The sequence below is a fragment of the Saimiri boliviensis genome, chromosome 16 (genome assembly GCF_048565385.1).
Source record: "Saimiri boliviensis isolate mSaiBol1 chromosome 16, mSaiBol1.pri, whole genome shotgun sequence".
Lineage (NCBI taxonomy): Eukaryota > Metazoa > Chordata > Mammalia > Primates > Cebidae > Saimiri > Saimiri boliviensis.
The window spans coordinates 25,652,562-25,672,002 of NC_133464.1; the positions used below are offsets into that span (position 1 = coordinate 25,652,562).

The following is a 19,441-nucleotide window of genomic DNA, read 5'->3' on the forward strand; positions in this document are numbered from 1 at the left end:
ATACTTAAGGGATACAATTTCAGTTTCGTTACATGGCTATATTATGCAGTGGTGAAATCTGGCATTTTAGCATAATCATCACACAAATAATGTACATTACGCTCATTAAGTAATTTTTCATCCCTTACTCTTCTCCCACCCTTTCACCTTTCTAAGTCTCCACTATCTATCATTTTACCCTTTATGTCCATTTGTATATATTATTTAGCTTCCACAAATAAATGAGACGTGCAGTGTTCAAATTTCAGGTTTTTAGTTGTTTCACTTGAGATATTCTAGTTCCATCCACCTTGCTCCAAGACACCCATTTTATTCCCTTTTATGGCTAGTGTTCCATTGTATGTGTGTATTATATAAGATACACCATATTTTCATTATTATTCATCTCTTGAAGGACAATTAGGTTGATTCTGCATCTTTGTTATTGTAAATATTACTGATATATGAATATAGTATCTTTTTAATTTTTTTTGTGTGTTCAGGGAGTATACCTCATAGTGGGATTAAGGATTGAATTGTAGTTCTATTTTTATTTCTCTGAGAAATCCTTACACTGTTTTTCAAAGAGGTTGTACAAATTTACATCCCACCAATGGTGTATAAACATTGTTTTTTGCTGTGCATCTCCCCCAATTTTTTCTTTTTTTTTTTTTTTTTACTCTGTAGTAATAGCCATTCTGACTGGCATGAGACAATACCTTATTGTGACTTTAAATTGCACTTCTCCGATGATGACTGGTGTTGAGTATTTTTTATATTTTTGTTGCCCATTTGTATGTCTTCTTTTGAAAAATGTCTATTAATGTCCTTTGCTCATTTTATAATAGGGTTATTGGTTTTGTTGTTGCTGTTCTTTGAGTTCCTTATAGATTTTCAATATCAATTTCCTGTCAGTTGCAGTGTTTGCAAATATTTTCTAATATGCGGGTTAAATCTGTTGATTATTTTACTATATAGAGGCTTTTTAATTAAATCTTGTTTATTTTTGGTTTTGTTCCTTGTGTTTTTCAGCTCTTAGTCATAAATTCTTTTCCTACATTATTTGTTATATGCTTTGTAGCTAAATGTCTTTTTGTTGTTGTTGTTTTGTTTGGTTTGTTCCGGTTGTTCTTAATGAACTTTGACTATTACCATTTGATAGCATTATATATCAGATTATCTCTTTTTCCCCAGGTTTGAGTATCACGATTGTTCAAGGCCACCTTTGCTCAGCCAGTGTTTTGACAGATATTTTGCTGAATGTGAAGAGCTTAAACAAAATAGTATATGACAAATAACACTTGTCCCAATCTTTGAGATTGACCCAATGCCAAAGCACTCCGTCAACACTTAATGAGGCCATTTGTAACTCTGCCTCGGCCTCAGGTTTTACTTCCTGCTTACACTGAGCTTATAGATCAGCCAGTGATGAAAACTTAAGTCATTTTTTGGCCTGTGTCATCTCTATGACATACTCATTGCTTTCCAGTTCCTCCAATACAGAAAAACACATGTGAAGCCATAATTTTCTGAAAAAAAAAATTCAATTCACATAGTCTCTTTTCTTCTTACTCCTTAGACTATCTACAGTATGCCATACACAATATTTTTCTCCTGGATATTGTGGGTTTTTTAATCACTTTTTAATATTATTGAAAAATGCCTATTATTTTCCAACTCTGACTGTATTTCAAGCTAGGAAAAAAAAAAACAGATATGAATGCCTTATGTGAGTCTTTCTGCCTCCAGATGTTAGAACAGACAAGCTATACTGTGAACACACATATGAGACATTAAACAATAAAATTAAAGAGGGTAACAGTAATAAAATATAGAATAATTTCATATGAAGTTTAAGGTGCTTTTTTTCCAATTCTGTGAAGAAGGTCAATGGTAGCTTGATGGGGATAGCATTGAATCTATAAATTACTTTGAGCAGTATGGCCATTTTCATGATATTGATTCTTCATAACCCTGAACATGGAATGTTTTTCCATCTGTTTGTGTCCTCTCTTATTTCCTTGAGGAGAGATTTGTAGTTCTCCTTGAAGAGGTCCCTCGCATCCCTTGTAAGTTGTATTCCTAGGTATTTAATTATCTTTGCAGCAATTGTAAATGAGAATTCACTCATGATTTGGCTTTCGGTTATTGGTATATGAGAATGCTTGTGATTTTTGCACATCGATTTTGTATCCTGAGACTTCGCTGAAGTTGCTTATCAGCTTAAGGAGATTTTGGGCTGAGACAATGGGGTCTTCTAAATATACATTCATGTTGTCTGCAAATAGAGACAATTTGACTTCTTCTTTCCCTAATTGTATATCCTCTATTTCTTTTTCTTGCCTGATTGCCCTGGCCAGAACTTCCAATACTGTGTTGAATAGGAGTGGTTTGAGAGGGCATCCTTGTCTTGCGCCAGTTTTCAAAGGGAATGCTTTCTGTTATTGTCCCTTCAGTATGATATTGTCTGTGGGTTTGTCATAGTTATTATTTTAAGATATGTTCCATCAATACCTAGTTTATTAAGAGTTTTTAGCATAAAGGGCTGTTGAATTTTGTAGAAGGCCTTCTCTGCATTGATTGAGATAATCGTGGTTTTGTCTTTGGGTCTGTTTATGTGATAGGTTTATAGATTTGCCTATGTTGAACCAACTTTACATACCAGCGATGAAGCTGACCTGCTCATGATGGATAAGCTTTTTGATGTGCTGTTGGATTCTGTTTGCCAGTATTTTGATGATAATTTTTGCATCCATGTTTACAATGGATATTGGCCTGAAGTTTTCTCTTTTAGTTGTGTCTCTGTCAGGTTTTGGTATCAGGATGATGTTGTTCTCATAAGAATAAGTTAGGGAATATTTACTCTTTTTGTATTGTTTGGAATAGTTTTAGAAGGAATGGTATCAGCTCCTCTTTGTGCCTTTGGTAGAATTTGGCGGTGAACCCATCTGGACCCGGACTTTTTTTGTTTGGCAGGCTATTAACTGCTGCCTCAATTTCTGACCTTGTTATTGGTCTATTCAGGGATTCAACTTCTTCCTGGTTTAGTCTTGGGAGAGTATAAGTGTCCAGGAATTTATTCATTTCTTCTAGATTTACTGGTCTATTTGCATAGAGGTGTTTGTAGTAATCTCTGATGGCAGTTTATATTTCTGTGGTATCGTTGGTGATATTCCCTTTATCATCTTTTATTGCATCTATTTGATTCTTCTCTCTTTTTTTCTTTGTTAGTCTGGCTAATGGTCTATCTATTTTGTTGATCTTTTCAAAAAACTGGCTCTTGGATTCATTGATTTTTTGGAAGGTTTTTTTGTGTCTCTATCTCCTTCAGTTCTGCTCTGATCTTAGTTACTTCTTGTCTTCTGCTAGCTTTTGAATTTGTTTGATCTTGTTCCTCTAGTTTTTTTATTCACTACATCAGGGTGTCGATTTTAGAACTTTCCTCATTTCTCTTGTGGCCATTTAGTGCTATAAATTTCCCTCTAGACACTGCTTTAAATGTGTCACAGAGATTCTGGTACATTGTGTCTTCATTCTTATTCATTGCAAAGAACATCTTTATTTCTGCCTTTACTTCATTATCCAGTATCATTCAGGAGCAGGCTGTTCAGTTTCCATGTAGTTATGCGATTCTGAGTTCGTTTCTTAATCCTGAGTTCTAATTTGATTGCACTGTGTTCTGAGAGAGTGTTATAATTTCCGTTCTTTTGCATTTGCTGAGGAGTGTTTTACTTCCAATTACATGGTCAATTTTAGAATAAGTGTGATGTGACTCTGAGAAGAATATATAATCTGTGGATTTGGGGTGGAGAGTTCTGTAGATGTTTATTAGGTCCACTTGGTCCAGATCTGAGTTTAAGTCCTGAAATGTCCTTGTTAATTTTCTGTCTCATAGACAGTGGTATGTTAAAGCCTCCCACTATTATTACATGGGACTCTAAGTCTCTTTTTAAGTTACTAAGAACTTGCTTTATGTATCCGGGTGCTCCTGTATTGAGTGCATTTATATTTAGGATATTTAGCTCTTCTTGTTGCATTGATCCCTTTACCATTAGGTAATGTCCTTCTTTGTCTCTTTTGATCTTTCTTTGTTTAAAGTCTGTTTTATCAGAGACTAGGATTGTAACTCCTGTTGCTTTTTTGCTATTTGCTTGGGAAATCCTCATCCATGCCTTTATTTTCAGCCTATGTGTATCTTTGCAGGAGAGATGGGTTTCCTGAATACAACACACCAAAGGGTCTTGACTCTTTATCTGATTTACCAGTCTGTGTCTTTTGATCGGGGCATTTAGCCCATTTACATTTAAGGCTCCTGCTATTTTGATGCTAGCTGGTTGTTTTGTATGTTGATGCAGTTTCTTCATTGTGTCCATGGTGTTTACCATTTGGTTCTTTTTTGCAGTGGCTGGTACTGGTTGTCTAGTGCTTCTTTCAGGAGCTCTTGTAAGGCAGTCCTGGTGGTGATGAAATTTGTCAGCAGTAGCTTGTCTGTAAAGGTTTATTTCTCCCTCACTTATGTAGCTTAGTTTGGCTAAATTTGAAATCCTAGGTTGAAAATTCTTTTCTTTAAGGATGTTGAAAATTGGCCCCCACTCTCTTTTGGCTTGTAGGGTATCTGCCAAGAGATACTCTGTGAGTCTGATGTGCTTCCCTTTGTGGGTAACTCTACCTTTCTCTCTGGCTGCCCTTAGTATTTTTTCCTTCATTTCAGCCCTGGTGAATCTGATGACTATGTGTCTTGGGGTTGAACTTTCCAAGGAATATCTTTGTGGTGTTCTCTGCATTTCCCGAATTTGAATGTTGCTCTGCCTTGCTAGTCTGGGGAGCCTGCATAGCCAAGACAATTTAAGCAAGGGAAAAAAAAAAAAGGCTAGAGGCATCACACTACCTGACTTCAAACTATACTACAAGGCTATAGGAATCAAAAGAGCATGGTACTGGTACCAAAACAAAGATACAGACCAACAGAACAGAACATAGACCTCAGAAACAATGCTACACTTCTACAACTATCTGATTTTTGACAAACCTGAGAAAAAAGAGCAATGGGGAAATAATTATCTATTTATTAAATGGTGTTGGGAAAACTGGCTAGCCATATGCAGAAAGTTGAAACTGAAACCTTTCCTTACACCTTATACAAAAATTAACTCTAGATGAGTTAAAGATTTAAACATAAGACCTAACGCCATAAAAACCCTGGAAGAAAACCTAGGCAATACCATTCAGGACATAGGCATGGGCAAGGACTTCATAATGAAAACACCAAAATCAATGGCAACAAAAGCCAAAACAGACAAATGGAATCTAATTAAACTAAAGAGCTTCTGCACAGCAAAGAAATTATCATTAAACTGACAACCAACAGAATGGGAAAACATTTTTGCAATCTACCCATCTGACAAAGGGCTAATATCCAGAATCTACAAAAACTTCACAAATTTACAAGGAAAAAAAACTCCATTAAAAAGTGGGCAAAGGATAAGAACAGACACTTCTCTAAAAAAGACATTTATGCAGCCAACAAACACATGAAACAAGCTCATCATCACTGGTGATTAGAGAAATGCAAATCAAATCACACTGAGGTAACATTTCATGCCGGCTAGAGTGGTGAACATTAAAAAATCAGGAGACAACAGGTGCTGGAGAGGATGTGGAGGAATAGGAACACTTTTACACCTTTGGTGGGAGTGTAAATTAGTTCAACTATTGTGGAAGACAGTGTGGTGATTCCTCAAGGATACAGAACTAGAAATAACATTTGACCCAGCAATCCCATTACTGGGTACATACCTAAAGGATTATAAATCATTCTATCATAAAGACACATGCACATATATGTTTATTGTGGCACTGTTCACAATAGCAAAGACTCGGAACCAAGCCAAATGCCCATTGATGACAGACTGGATAAAGAAAATGTGACACACATATACCATGGAATAGTATGCAGCCATTAAAACGATGAGTTCATGTCCTTTGCAGGGACATGGATGAAGCTGGAAACCATTATTCTCAGCAAACTGACATAAGAACAGAAAACCAAACACTGCATGTTCTCACTTATAAGTGGGTGTTAAACAATGAGAACACATGAACACAGGGAGGGGAACATCACACACCGGGGCCTGTCAGGGGTGGGCAGGGGATAGCATTGTGAGAAATATCTAATGCAGGTGGTGGGGTGATGGATGCAGCCATCCTTCATGGCATGTGTACACTTAATGTAACAAATCTGTTTGTTCTGCACATGCACCACAAAACTTAAAGTATAATTTAAGAAAGGTATATATAAAATAAAGAATAATTCCAAATTGTCCTACTATCCTATGAAATACTGCTATTTATACACCATAATTAATGCATTCATATTTAATATTTGAATAGAAATTATTGTTTTGATTAATAATAAATTAACACTAATATTCATCAATTTTTGTATCAATCTATAAATTAATACTAATAACACAAATTTTAGAAACTTTCACAGAGTATATACAACACAGAAAATACATTACAATTCATTTTATGAGGCTAATACAACCTTTATACCTAAAACTGAGATGACAGTGCAGAGAAAAATTATAGGTAACTAATTCAAGAACACAGTGGTAATACTAAACTAAATGGTAAATATGCTAGCAAAATATTAATTCCACTTCAGTACATAAGCATTAAAATTATAGAATAGAAAGACATGCAAATTCATAATTCTAATGAAATATTTTTAATAGATCTAATAAAACATAAGAAAATGTCACTACCTGTTACACCAATAATACACCAACTCACAAATATTGATTATGTAATGGGTCATATGCAATTTCAACTTTCTTCCAAGGATTAAAAATGTATACAGTACCTATGTAACAAACATACAGGATCTGCACATGTACCCCAGAACTTCAAGTATAATTTTTAAAAAATGTATGCAGTAATTGTAGGAAATGAAAAATGATTATGCTGAGGTCTAGACAAGGCCTTCAGGTGTTATGATATTCATCATTCTTCTAAATAGAAAATAGGTCATAGAGGAAATCATAATGGAAATTAAAAAATATTTTTAAATGATAGCTAAACATTGTAACATAACCAAATCCAGATCTAACAGACCTGTGGCATCTCATGTGTGTATTATAAAAGAGAAAGACTGAAAATCAATATATTAAATGGAATCCGAATCGAAATACCAGAAAGAGTTCAAAGTAAAATTTTAAAGGAAAATAAAACAATGGGCATAATAATGTAATGAAACTAAAACTAAGCCTAAATAAATCATTTAAAATATTGTTATTTTCAAGTGACAAAACAATATCTTTGTTGGAAGGCTGATCATGCTTAGTTGGTAGAAGACACATATAACTGAAATGAGGATGACAGTGGGCCCTTAGCAACAGATTCAGCCAAAAAGAAAACATACTATGAATTATATTTTATTAGAGAAATAAAAACTTAGCTTTAAATAAAGAAAAGAGGAAATAGAAAATATATAAAATCTTACAACTCTTATATATTAATTCAATTATAAAATAATTCAACTCCATACCCTTGCAATATCAAAAATATACAAATATGGGGTATTTAATGATTCATGATGCAAATAATAATTCAACTATAAAACAATTATATTAATACAATGACAGCAATATGAGAAGTATTTGCCATTAAAGAAATTGCAGACCTATATGATTTGCCCTGCAAACTCTAATAATGCTAAAGGAAAAGCAACACATCTATCTTATCAACTCTTGGCAGAATATCAGCAAAACAGAAAATATGTCACAATTCATTTTATGATGCTAACATAACCTTTTTACCAATAACTGAGATGGCAATGCAGGAAAAATTATAAGTAACTAATTCAAGAACACAGTGGAAATATTAAGCAAAATGTTATGAAACTGATAAAACATACATTATAGCTACCTTGGTTTAAATCCGACTCGGTTTTACCCTAGAAAATCAAATACTATAGTTCATCTCAAATGCTGAATAGGAAAATATATGTCACAATAAATGCAGGAAAAGCTTTTGATTAACTGCAATATGTATTAATACAGAAAATTCTCTTAGCAAATCAGCAAAAAGAGTGAAACTTCCACAATATGAAAATACTACCTCCAATAGCAAATATATTAACCAGGAAATTTAAGTTTTTCCTCAGATCAGGAATGAAACAAAGATGCACACCAATGTCATTTCTATTTAACTATGAGCTAAATGCTTTGGCCATTGACTGAAAGGTTTAACAGCATATTCATAATCATTTTATCCCATATACACATATAATAGCATTTAGTTGTCGCTAAGTTTTGGTTTATATAGATAACTTGTCCATTTCCCTTTTTTCTGCACTGGCTTCTTAAACATGTTTTGAGATATATCTGTGTTGCATGTAGCCATATTTCACTTAGTTCCATTGCTAGAAATTTTTGCTGTATTATACTCCAGTTTATTTTCCATCCTACTGCTGATAGTCATTGAGTCATTTATAGCTTGAGGTATATTCATAAACAAATTTGTCATAAACATGTCTAACACGTTGATGCACCTGTGCAAAGACTAAAGATTATTTGGAGTACCTATCTGGAACCGATGGGTCATACCACACATGGATCAACATTGCCGAACTGTTTGCCAAAGTCACTGAGCCATTGTCTACTCTCTACACAGCAAAGCAGAAGACTTTCGTTTCTACATGGTATAACTAATAACACTTGCTATAATCAATTTAAAAAATAACAGTCTTGAATTCATCATATATATATATATATATATATATATATATATATATATACACACACACACACATTTATATTTAGAAATATTTTCCCTTATGATTTTTTCATCTTGTTTAAAAACTATTTTCAACTCCAAAGAAGTTCATGATATACAGCTGCTTAATATCTTTATATTTTTCTCCAGTATGGAATTGATCTGTGGAAATAATATGGCGTAGGGATTCAATTTTATTTTTATATTGATATGACAATATGGTATCTCAATTTATTAAAATATCTGTTCTTTCCTTATTTATCTGCCATGACATCTCTCTCATATATCAAGGATTCATATGAGTATAGATCTATTTTGTGGCTCTCTTTTCTGTTCCAACATTCGTTTTCCAAATGCTTGTGCCAATTCCACATTTTCTTAATCACTTTAGCTATATAAAAAGTTATGACATCTTATAGATTATTTCCTTCCACCTTATTTTTCTTCAGAAATATTCTGCCTAATAGAATCTTTTTGCATTTATATACATACAATATATGAATACATTTGTCAAGTTAAAAATATTTTATGACTGGAATTATGCTGCATACACATAAAAATTTGTGGAGACATAATATCTTTATAAGGTAGGATTGCCAAGAACTCTAAAGGGTCTGAAATTTTATTTTACATGTCAGCTCTCCAGTTTGCCTGCCACAGTTTCAAAAATGCTGGCTTGGGTAATACAACTTTATACTGGGCAAAGATTAGCCTGTCTAACTCTTGCCTGAGAAGGGGACATTATCTTTATTGTATATAATGATAAATTTTACAATTGGATGTTTACTGTATTAATATAATAACAAATAGCTTTAAAAATAGTTGGAAAAATGGAGTTTATGATTCTGAATGAATAACATGCAGAAACATGAGGGGGCAGGAGTAGTTTTTTACTAACAGGGATCTTTCTCAGAAACCATGGCATATTTTAATGTTTATTTATACATTAATATATCTAGATTTGGAAAGAATAAAATCTCTAGGCGAAAAGAAGAATATTTACATATGGAGGGACTTCCAGGAAGCTTCTGATTTGTAGGTAATTATCCAGAACTTGAGCTTCATGGTATTTATGTGAATATTCTCTTTACAAGTATTGGTGAAAATATACATACATATTTTGCAAAATTATTATCTGTAATTTCATGAGAAAATATGTAAACTATTCTTTAAAAAATAACATAAGCAATACAACCCAATAGGAGACAGGATCATTATGAATTTGAGCTAAGTTAGAGCTTCGTTGCATTTGTTTATTAGTTTTGTCTAGCTATGGTTTTTCTACACTTCTAGGGAGTATCACCCCAGAGTTCCAACTAGGAGCCTAAGGTTTGGGGAATTCATTACAAATGCTTTTTAAGTCTTTTGACTTATATGCCTTATGGAAGAAATAAAAGTACAAATTATGATTCTTATTATTTTAGATCAGTGGATTTTAGATATGAAGGCCTTCATTATATTGACAAAGACTTTTAGCCACTGTGTTTTTGGAAAAAAAAACATATACATAGAAATATACGTAAATACACTGTATTACCTATAATTTCAAAAGTTTCATAGGTCTACATAAGAACATTCCCAGATCAGCCATGAGCTTAGTTAAGAGCCAGTTTTTTCTTCAGGTTTTCAGTCTCGTTGAGGATACAGGACACGTTTTTAAGCAATTAACAAGACTAATGACAACATGAAGAACATTCAAATTGCCAGATGAAAAGCAAAACCAGTAATGGCTGTAGCAGTACAGGAGAATAAAGAGAAAAATCTTGGACATTGATGAAGAGTTGATGGAGAAGATAAGATCTGAATGATAAATAAGACAAAAGTGTAGAGAATAAAAAGGGCTTTTATATAAAATGAACAGGTAATGAAAAGGCAGAAAAACAAAATAAATGCTGTTTATTTTTGGCAAAGGTGATATAGGGTGAGTTGGGTCAATACTTATGTATCCAATAACGTGACAGCACTGATTGTATAGACATAAGAGCAAGGAGAGAAAATATTCAACGTGCTCAAGGCACTGTGCTCAAAATGAAGTCACATCTTTAGTGAAAAAAATGTCAAAATTAAATCTTAAAACTATGTAACTATAAAGACAAGTAAATAAATCTAGGAAAGGTGAACAAGGAGGCCAAACGTTTCTGTCTATGAGGATTTAAAAGTTGTTTAATGATGTTGAAGTATAATGCATGGTTCAAACTGAAAGTAGTTCAGTAGCAAGGGAGACCAGGATGCTACAGAGTTACCTTTATATCAATTGTCATGTTTAGATTTTTTTTATGAAAAATGAAGACATGGGTAGAGAGAAATAAACACCATGGTGCTGACCTCAGAAGGGAAAGAAATAGCTTTGAGTAAGATGCACTGAATTCTTAAATCTTTATTTGCGTTACACCAAAACATGATTCAGAAAAAGTCTGCAATGGCACAGAAATGCATACTACTATATTGGCTAGGATTTTAAAAATCAAAAACAAGGCAACACATAAACAGAAAATCAGAAAATTGAAATGAAGAAAAAATAAGGTTAAAATATATTTTGATAGAGTTCAAAATTTAAATCATACATTTCTACAGGTCAACAAATTGTAAGAAGATAATGTAGATGTGGGTTTTCAAGATGTCAAAGAAATAAATATTAGTAAATTAAGACACATTGTCCCTAAAACATAAAAAGTTTTAAAGTAACCATGCCAATTTTTGGAATTAAACCTCAAAAGACATAGTTCTTACATGTTATTTAAATGATATATTATGACACATAGTAACTCTGAAGGACATTAATAAAATTTTTTGAAATTGCTTATATCTACTTTTTTAATGGCAAACTATAGTTTGGTAAAAAGTCTATGGAGGTTAAAATTATGAGAATATCTACATTGATGTAGAATTTAAGGTACAAATTTTATAAATCTATCACTTATAAAATATGAGTTGATATTTTTATATACATGGTGTTGTTTTAACTGTCCTTTAAAATTTATATCAAATTTATACTTAAAGGTGGAAGATATTTTAAGATTGCACTGTTAACAAATACATATTTAAATGACAAGGGGTCTATCAAATTGAATGGATTATTTAAAATTTTCATTTTCTTATTGATTTGTTTATTCTTTCTTGATAGTAGATATACTATGTTGCCAATTATTGGATTAACAATACTGAAATCTGTCAAACATATTTCACACATACTTTATTATAATAGGCACAATAAAATGGTGTCAAAACAAGAGTTAAGAGAGCATCCAGCAGCTGAAGGAAAAGAACATCCAAAGATCTCATTACCTTTTCTGTGTAAGGATGCTTGCTTCGGGGACCATGGGATATACACATGGCTTCTACTCTCCTTTTATTATAGTCATAAAGAGCAACAGAAGCTCATAAAAAGTAGCTGGCAGATTTGTAAAAGATATAACAGCTTGTTCACAGAGTTTCTATAGAGCCATCTAAGGAAAATTTCCCTTCCAAAGCATTGCTAGGAGCTATTTATCTTAGAACTGCCTACTTTGTCACAGTGAACTGAGTATTCCTCCTGTCATCTAGCTTGCCAAACAAGGACCTGTTCTCTTTGACTTTTTCCTCAATAACAGTCAACACTGTATACATGAAGTATGAGAATGCAATACTTACAGAGTAATGGATCTGTCCTGAGGTGAAGGTCAATTTATGTGTTTGTGTATATACATATTTGCAAGATAATTCATATCGTAAATTTATTACATTAATTTGCACCTATTTTATAGCAGTTCTGGACATACGGATGGGCAGAAGAGATAACCATCCCTTTGTAAAAAAATTAAGAGGTATTTAATTCTCTCTGCTGATAAGCCTGTGTTCTAAAATGTTCACACTATTTAATCTGACCTTTATTTTTAATGAACATAAAGACTAAAGTAGCATTATAATGTTATCTAGAAACTAATGTATAGTTGTCTAATAACAGCTGATAAAAATTTCACTAAAATTCGCTTATTAAACAAGTTTCCAACAAGTAAATGAACCTTGGGGGATATAAAATGGCAACAATAATTGTCGGGAAATGTTTCCAAAACATTCTAGATTATTTATTTCAACCACAGAATCTGGGAAGCGGGGGTTCAGAAAATATGGACAGAATAAAGAAACCCCTAAGTGTGTATTAGAACCAGAGTTCTGAAAGGAAAAGAAAAGAGTCAGAGAAAAGCAGAGGCCGAAAGTGACAGAGAGAAACTGATAGAGTTTCCAAAGGTGCCCCAGCTAGAAGGAAATGTAGTAACTGCCACAATGCCCCAGAAAAAGGAAGTTGGGACTTAATATATCTCTTGTAATATGTCAGAAGGTACCTAGTCGATATCAATGATTCATTAAAGATCTGTGTTTCTTCCAGCTCTCTATCCTGTTATCTACATAAATGTAGCCACCATTGGCTGGAATCATAATGGCATCTGCGTCTGGAACTGGCCACGACTATAACACCCACAAAATGCATGACAGACTTCAGACCACATGAAAAGTCTACAGGGTGAGAATATGAAAATCCAGCAACGAGGAGAAAAAAGTTATCTCCCACTAAGAATACTTTCCAGAAGCTACACAATTCCAGTTATTGATTCATCCCATTTACTAGAACCTGTTTATCTTGCAATGCCTAAAAGCAAGGGAAACTGAAATAGTGGCTATTATATTCTGTAACTCAGCTTAGCCTAGCTTCAGAAGTTTTAATAAAGAAAATATACTGAAATATTTTATGGCAGCTATTCACTTCCAAATACTCAATTTTTGTTTCAGCTCAATCTTCCATTTTAATATCACACTTCCTATCACACTCCTTCATATAGGTTTAGATATAATTTAAACTTCTTCCTAAGGAACATTGTTTCCTATAATAAAAGCAGTTCAACTATCTGTTAAGTCATTGCTTTCCTATTATAAGCTATTTTGATTACAATCAACCTGTGCAAAACATTAGGATGCTTTAGCAATGATTAAACACCAATGAATACTTTCTTAGTTTTACATGGCGAGCAAAACAAGTATGGCCCAATAGTCTCATCTCAGTTTCCGTAAGCTACTATCAATTCAGTTGTAAAACACAGAAAACACATAAATTGAAATTTTTGATTTCCCCAAATGGAAGATAAATTAGACAGCAATGTTGAGTTATAATCTCCAAACCCCAAATTTCTGTGTTTTCCACATAAGAAATCCAAACTGAGAGGTGTATAACAGCCCAAGAACTGAATATGAACACCAGTCTCAAGAGCAGAGCATTGACTATCAGGACAAAAACTCCAAAATGCACTGGGGGGCCTTGTGGACACAGGAGGTCTTTCAGGGAGTGAGCATCATCATGACAGGATGGGCATGCTAAGACGTTTCTGTATCCTATTTTACTCCCTCATTAAGGAGAAATCAAATTTCTGAGATTTTCACGCAGTTGGGAGAGAATTAAAACCAAATTTTGGTGCTCTTTTTAGGAAAAGCTCTGAGCCTCAGTAATATATTATGAACCAAGATAAAATGATTAGATTCATAAATAATTTTGAAAGGCTAGACAAAGTGATATTTAATAACCCAACTGAGTGGTAGTGGATAACAAAATACCATATCACCATTAAGAAATAGGCCCAGTTAAATATCTCTTTTTGTTTACTTAGTTATAGTAGCAGTGGTAGTAATATTGTTAGCATAATGCTTTATGGCAATCAAAATCAGCATGATAAAATCATTCTTACCATGTAGCTTGTCTTTTTATTTGAATCCTTATTTTTAATTTTATATATCAAGTAAATGTGTTATTTCTGAGGCCTCTCTTTTGTTCCATTTACTTCCTATTCACTGGGAATTACTTCCTATTCAAACACTGCACTTATCATAATAAAAAAAATGTTTACTTAATTATCCATATATTGTTTAAAATCTTTTAATTATACAAGTACTATTCAGGACACAGGCATAGGCAAAGAATTCATGACTAAAACACCAAAAACAATTGCAACAACAGTCACAATTAACAAATGAGATCTAATTAAACTTAAGAGCTTCTGCACAGTAAAAGAAACTATAATCAAAAAGGCCACCTACAGAATGTGAGAAAATTTTGCAATCTATCTATCTGAGGGCTAATATCCAGAATCTACAAGGAACTTAAACAAATTTACAAAACAAATCATAGCCCTATCAAAAAGTGGGTGAAATGTATGAACAGATGCTTTTCAAAAGAAGACATTTATGTGGCCAACAAACATGAAAAAAGCTCATCATCACTTCTCATGAGAGAAATGCAAATTAAAGCCACACTGTGATACCATCTCATGCCAGTTAGAATGGCAATCATTAAAAAGTCAGGAAATAACAGATGCTGGCAAGGATGTGGTGAAACAGGAAAACCTTTATACTGTTGGTGGGAGTGTAAATTAGTTCAACCATTGCGGAAGTAAGTATGGTGATTCCTCAAGGATCTAGGACCAGAAATAACATTTGACCCAGCAATCCCATTAGGGGTATATACCCAAAGAATTATAGAGCATTCTACTATAAAGACACATGCACATGAATGTTTAGTGCAGCCCTATTCACAATAGCAAAGACTTGGAACCAACCCAAATGCCCATCAATGATAGACTGGATACAGAAAATGTGTCACATATATACAATGGAATACTATGCAGCCTAAAAAAGGATGAGTTCATGTCCTCTACAGGGACATGAATGAAACTGGAAACCATTATTCTCAGCAAACACAGGAATGGAAAACCAAACGCCATATGTTTTCACTCATAAGTGGATGTTGGACAATGAGAACACATGGACACAGGGAGAGGAACATCACACATGGGGTCCTATCAGGTGGTGGAGGGGTAGGGAGGGATAGCATTAGAGGAAATACCTAATGTACGTGATGGATTGATGGGCACAGCAAACCACCATGGCACGTGTATACCTATGTAACAAACCTGCACATTCTGTACATGTATCCCAGAACTAGAAGTATAATTTTAAAAAAGGAAGTGAACCATTTCCTCAAATATACTTTAATAAGAAAAAAAAATGAACAGAGAATCCAAGTATCGCCTACACATTATTGATAAAATTGATTTTAAGGTTAAAAATCATCTAATGTGAGAAAAAATATGTTCACTAAACTCTGTGTTTGTAAATTTCAATTTAAAAAATTATTTGTAGGGAATACTTACTTACATGCTCCTTCTCACAGCAATATAAGAAAACAAAAGAAACAAATTTACCCTGTATCCAGAACTCTTGACAAATTATTAAATAATTTTTACCAATTAAGAAACATAAATACTATTGCTGACTTACCAAATAACTCAGGGCATCTTTGTCTAAGGAAGTGAAAGTTAGAACTCAAACTTTTTTATATTTAAAGAAAATCTATTTTCATAAAAGTCATAGATGGGAGAGACATTTTTCCCCTAATATCTCTGGTTATTACCTTAAGTAAAATCATTTGAAGGTATTAATGTGATATAGAATATTATTTGATTTTGGTAAAATAATTGCTTTAGATATGAAAATGAAAAAAGAACAAATATGTGGCCAAAGAAAATCTCATTCACCTGATGTTAGATTCTATTAGCTAAACTTTACTTGCTTTTTTTTTTTTTTTTTTTTTTTTTTTAAACTAGCTACACAGTTCATATCATTTGTTACTATAAAGTGGAAGGCTCCAGAGACAGCTTCTTATGAATACTTCTTGAAAGATCTTTGAGGTCAAAAAAGTGATTTAACCTCAGAGATCAGCCTCAAATTCCACAGAGTGCAGGAAAAGAAAAATATAATTTAATTTCTAGGACATTCAGCAGCTAGGGATTTCAACAGCTATAGGCCAACACATGATTTGTGTTGTAATAACCAGTCATGACAGCCACATATTTTTTGATTTATGTTTAGAAGTGTTTTATACAAAAATTTTTAAAATATGCTTGGATGCTTGGTAGCTTCTTTTGTGGCAGTTGTGTGTGCAAATGCACACACAGAGACACAGACTCACAATGCCTCAGAATTTGAAGGAAAACGATGTCATATGGATATATAAAGTCAATGAAGTGTGTAGTTAGTAAAATTTAAAAAGTAGAAGGAAATCATAGTTACAGTTACACAATTCTTACTACTGGTTCGGGTCTTGATATAATCCTCTATTTTCAAGATAAACATCATTTTACAGCCAATGGATATTTCACATTGTGCAAATATTTAAGGACCCTCTCTTAATTCGTAAAAACTGATCACTGAGTATTGCTCTGCACATAAGGTACACTTGAATGCTGTATAAATTTTTAACTTAATTTCAAATAGTGGAGTGAAAAATGAGTTTGCTTCAATAAATATGTATTTGGCTGTTAGCAACGATAATGCACAGAAATGGTTATGTTTTATACATTTAAAAAGGAAATAGAAAATACCAATTTCTTCAAAAAATAAACATATCTCTTTGCTGAGTGCTATGCAATATGTCAATATCCAATTAGCTCTATGTGAGAATCTTAACAATTTTTATTTTACTATTTTTGTGCCCAAACATTGAGACGATTTCTGCTACTAAGTGGCCATGAATGAGACAATGTATAATGATTTATTGAGTTCTGGAGTCTACAAGATTCTCCACAGTGAAATAAGAAAATCAGAAGATAATAAAGGCTTATTCCCAGTTTTTAAGCCACAGAAACAGATGAAAAAAAAACATATTTTCTCAATGGATACTGAAATCGACAAGCTTTAGGATATTGTTATAGAATACCAGTGGATGAGAAGATTCTGAAAATGCCTTGAAACTCAAATTCTATTTTGACTGTTAAGAGTCAAATACATATTTAATGGGTTAATGTTGGCAATCAAAGGTGTTTTAGCTAACATTCATATGTGAACAAGAACAAACATTGGCAAAACTGATAATTACTATATTAGTTGTAAGTTCATGTGGAAACTGCCTTTACTAATTCAGTCAGGGATAGGCCACGATGTGAAGGGTAAGAAACCTGAGCAACGTGATGTACAAGTCCCATAATATCAGGTACAAAAAACCACCAATATTCTTTTTTGTTTGTTTGTTTTTGAGACAGAGTCTCACTCTGTCACCAGGTACCAGGCTGGAGTGCAGTGGCACGACCTCGGCTCACTACAACCTCCACCTCCTGGGTTCAAGCAATTCTCCTGCCTCAGCCTCCTGAGTAGCTGGTACTACAGGCGTGCACCACCACGCCCAGCTAATTTTTTTGTATTTTTAGTAAGATGGGGTTTCTTGGCCAGGATGGTCTCGATCTCTTGACCTCTTGATCCACCCGCCTCGGCCTCCCACAGTTCTGGGATTACAGGCCAATATTCTTTTTATATAAACAAAACAACAAAACAAAACAAAACTGAGAATGCTAATGATGATTTTAAAAAGGTTAAAGCAAATGATAGGGTACACCAAATTCTCAATTAGATACTATCCTTACGCCTTAACATCTGCCAATGAATACCTTTATTCTGTTTTGTTGTTAAAGTTTGATAACCCTCAACCTAGAGCACACATTAGCAAAACAAACAAACATACAAACAAACAAAAAACAACCACGAAGTTAAAAACATAAGTAAAAGTCTTCAAGAAATACAAAATTATGAGCACCTCTTTAGAATTTATTCCATAGCCACTAATGCTAAAAACTCCAAAAACTTGTGAGACTTAATCTAGTGTACAGTTTTGTTATGTGCCTTAGTCCTCCATATCCATGGGTTCCACATCAATGGATTCAATCAATCTTGGATAGAAAAATATTCATTAAAAAATTGCATCCGTACTGAATAGGTAAGGACTTTTTCATCTTGTCATTATTCCCTAAACAATACAGTATAATAACTATGCTCATGGCACTTACATTGTATTAGGTATTATAAGTAATCTAGAGATTATTTAAACTATACAGTCAGTTGTGCATAGGTTATATGCAAATATTATACCATTTTGTTTCAAGAACTTGAGCAACCACAAATGCTAGCATTTGTTAAGCTCCTGGAACTATTTTTCCATGAATATTAAGAGACGATGGTAGAATGCGACCCAAGCAAGGTAACTAAGGTACTGGATTCACAGGCAATTTTCAACATATGAGAATTAGCTTGTTTCATTTTAAATTTGTGTTCTAGGATAGGGAAAAACTTTTGTATAAGGCATTCTTGCCTCACCAAACTCCTACCTATGGAGATCCTAAGCATGCAGCATCTTCACAAAATCCTGGTATAATAAAGGATACTATTCATGTCTTCCTTTCTCATAGCTTATCAATAAGGAAATGTCAAAACTTTTGAGACATAACATATAGACACAGTTTTAAAGTGGAGGCAACAAATCTACATAGTAAAGTTATCTGCATGATACTACACATACCAAAATAGTATTAGGATATATTTAGGAGTCCTTCCCATCCTAATACACCTTGGTCTGGAGGCTCCTCTGCAATTACCCCATTATGAATTTTGACATGATTCAAGATGTTCAAAATGAAATGTTTGAAAGTATTTTATTCAAAATATTTTAAATACACATAATAGGTTCCTTTGTAGCCAATATGAATATGTATATACCCACATATATGCAACGTATGCATACACACACACACCCTTACACATATATGCATAATCACATACTGAGAGAGAATTAAAAAATATGAATAGAAAATGATATATTGAAAATGTACATCCT

At 33.3% G+C, this 19,441-nt stretch overlaps 1 long non-coding RNA gene across 5 annotated transcripts in view; it reads left to right on the plus strand.

Annotated features, from left to right (window-relative positions):
- LOC141581603 (uncharacterized) overlaps window positions 1-15,532 on the plus strand; it is a 117,463-nt gene extending 101,931 nt beyond the window's left edge. For all 5 annotated transcript variants that reach the window (XR_012514313.1, XR_012514312.1, XR_012514314.1 and 2 more), the window contains 2 exons: window positions 9,717-9,796; window positions 13,124-15,532. This is a non-coding gene — a long non-coding RNA (uncharacterized LOC141581603). The remainder of the gene's footprint in view (window positions 1-9,716; window positions 9,797-13,123) is intronic.
- Window positions 15,533-19,441: the final 3,909 nt, after the last annotated feature.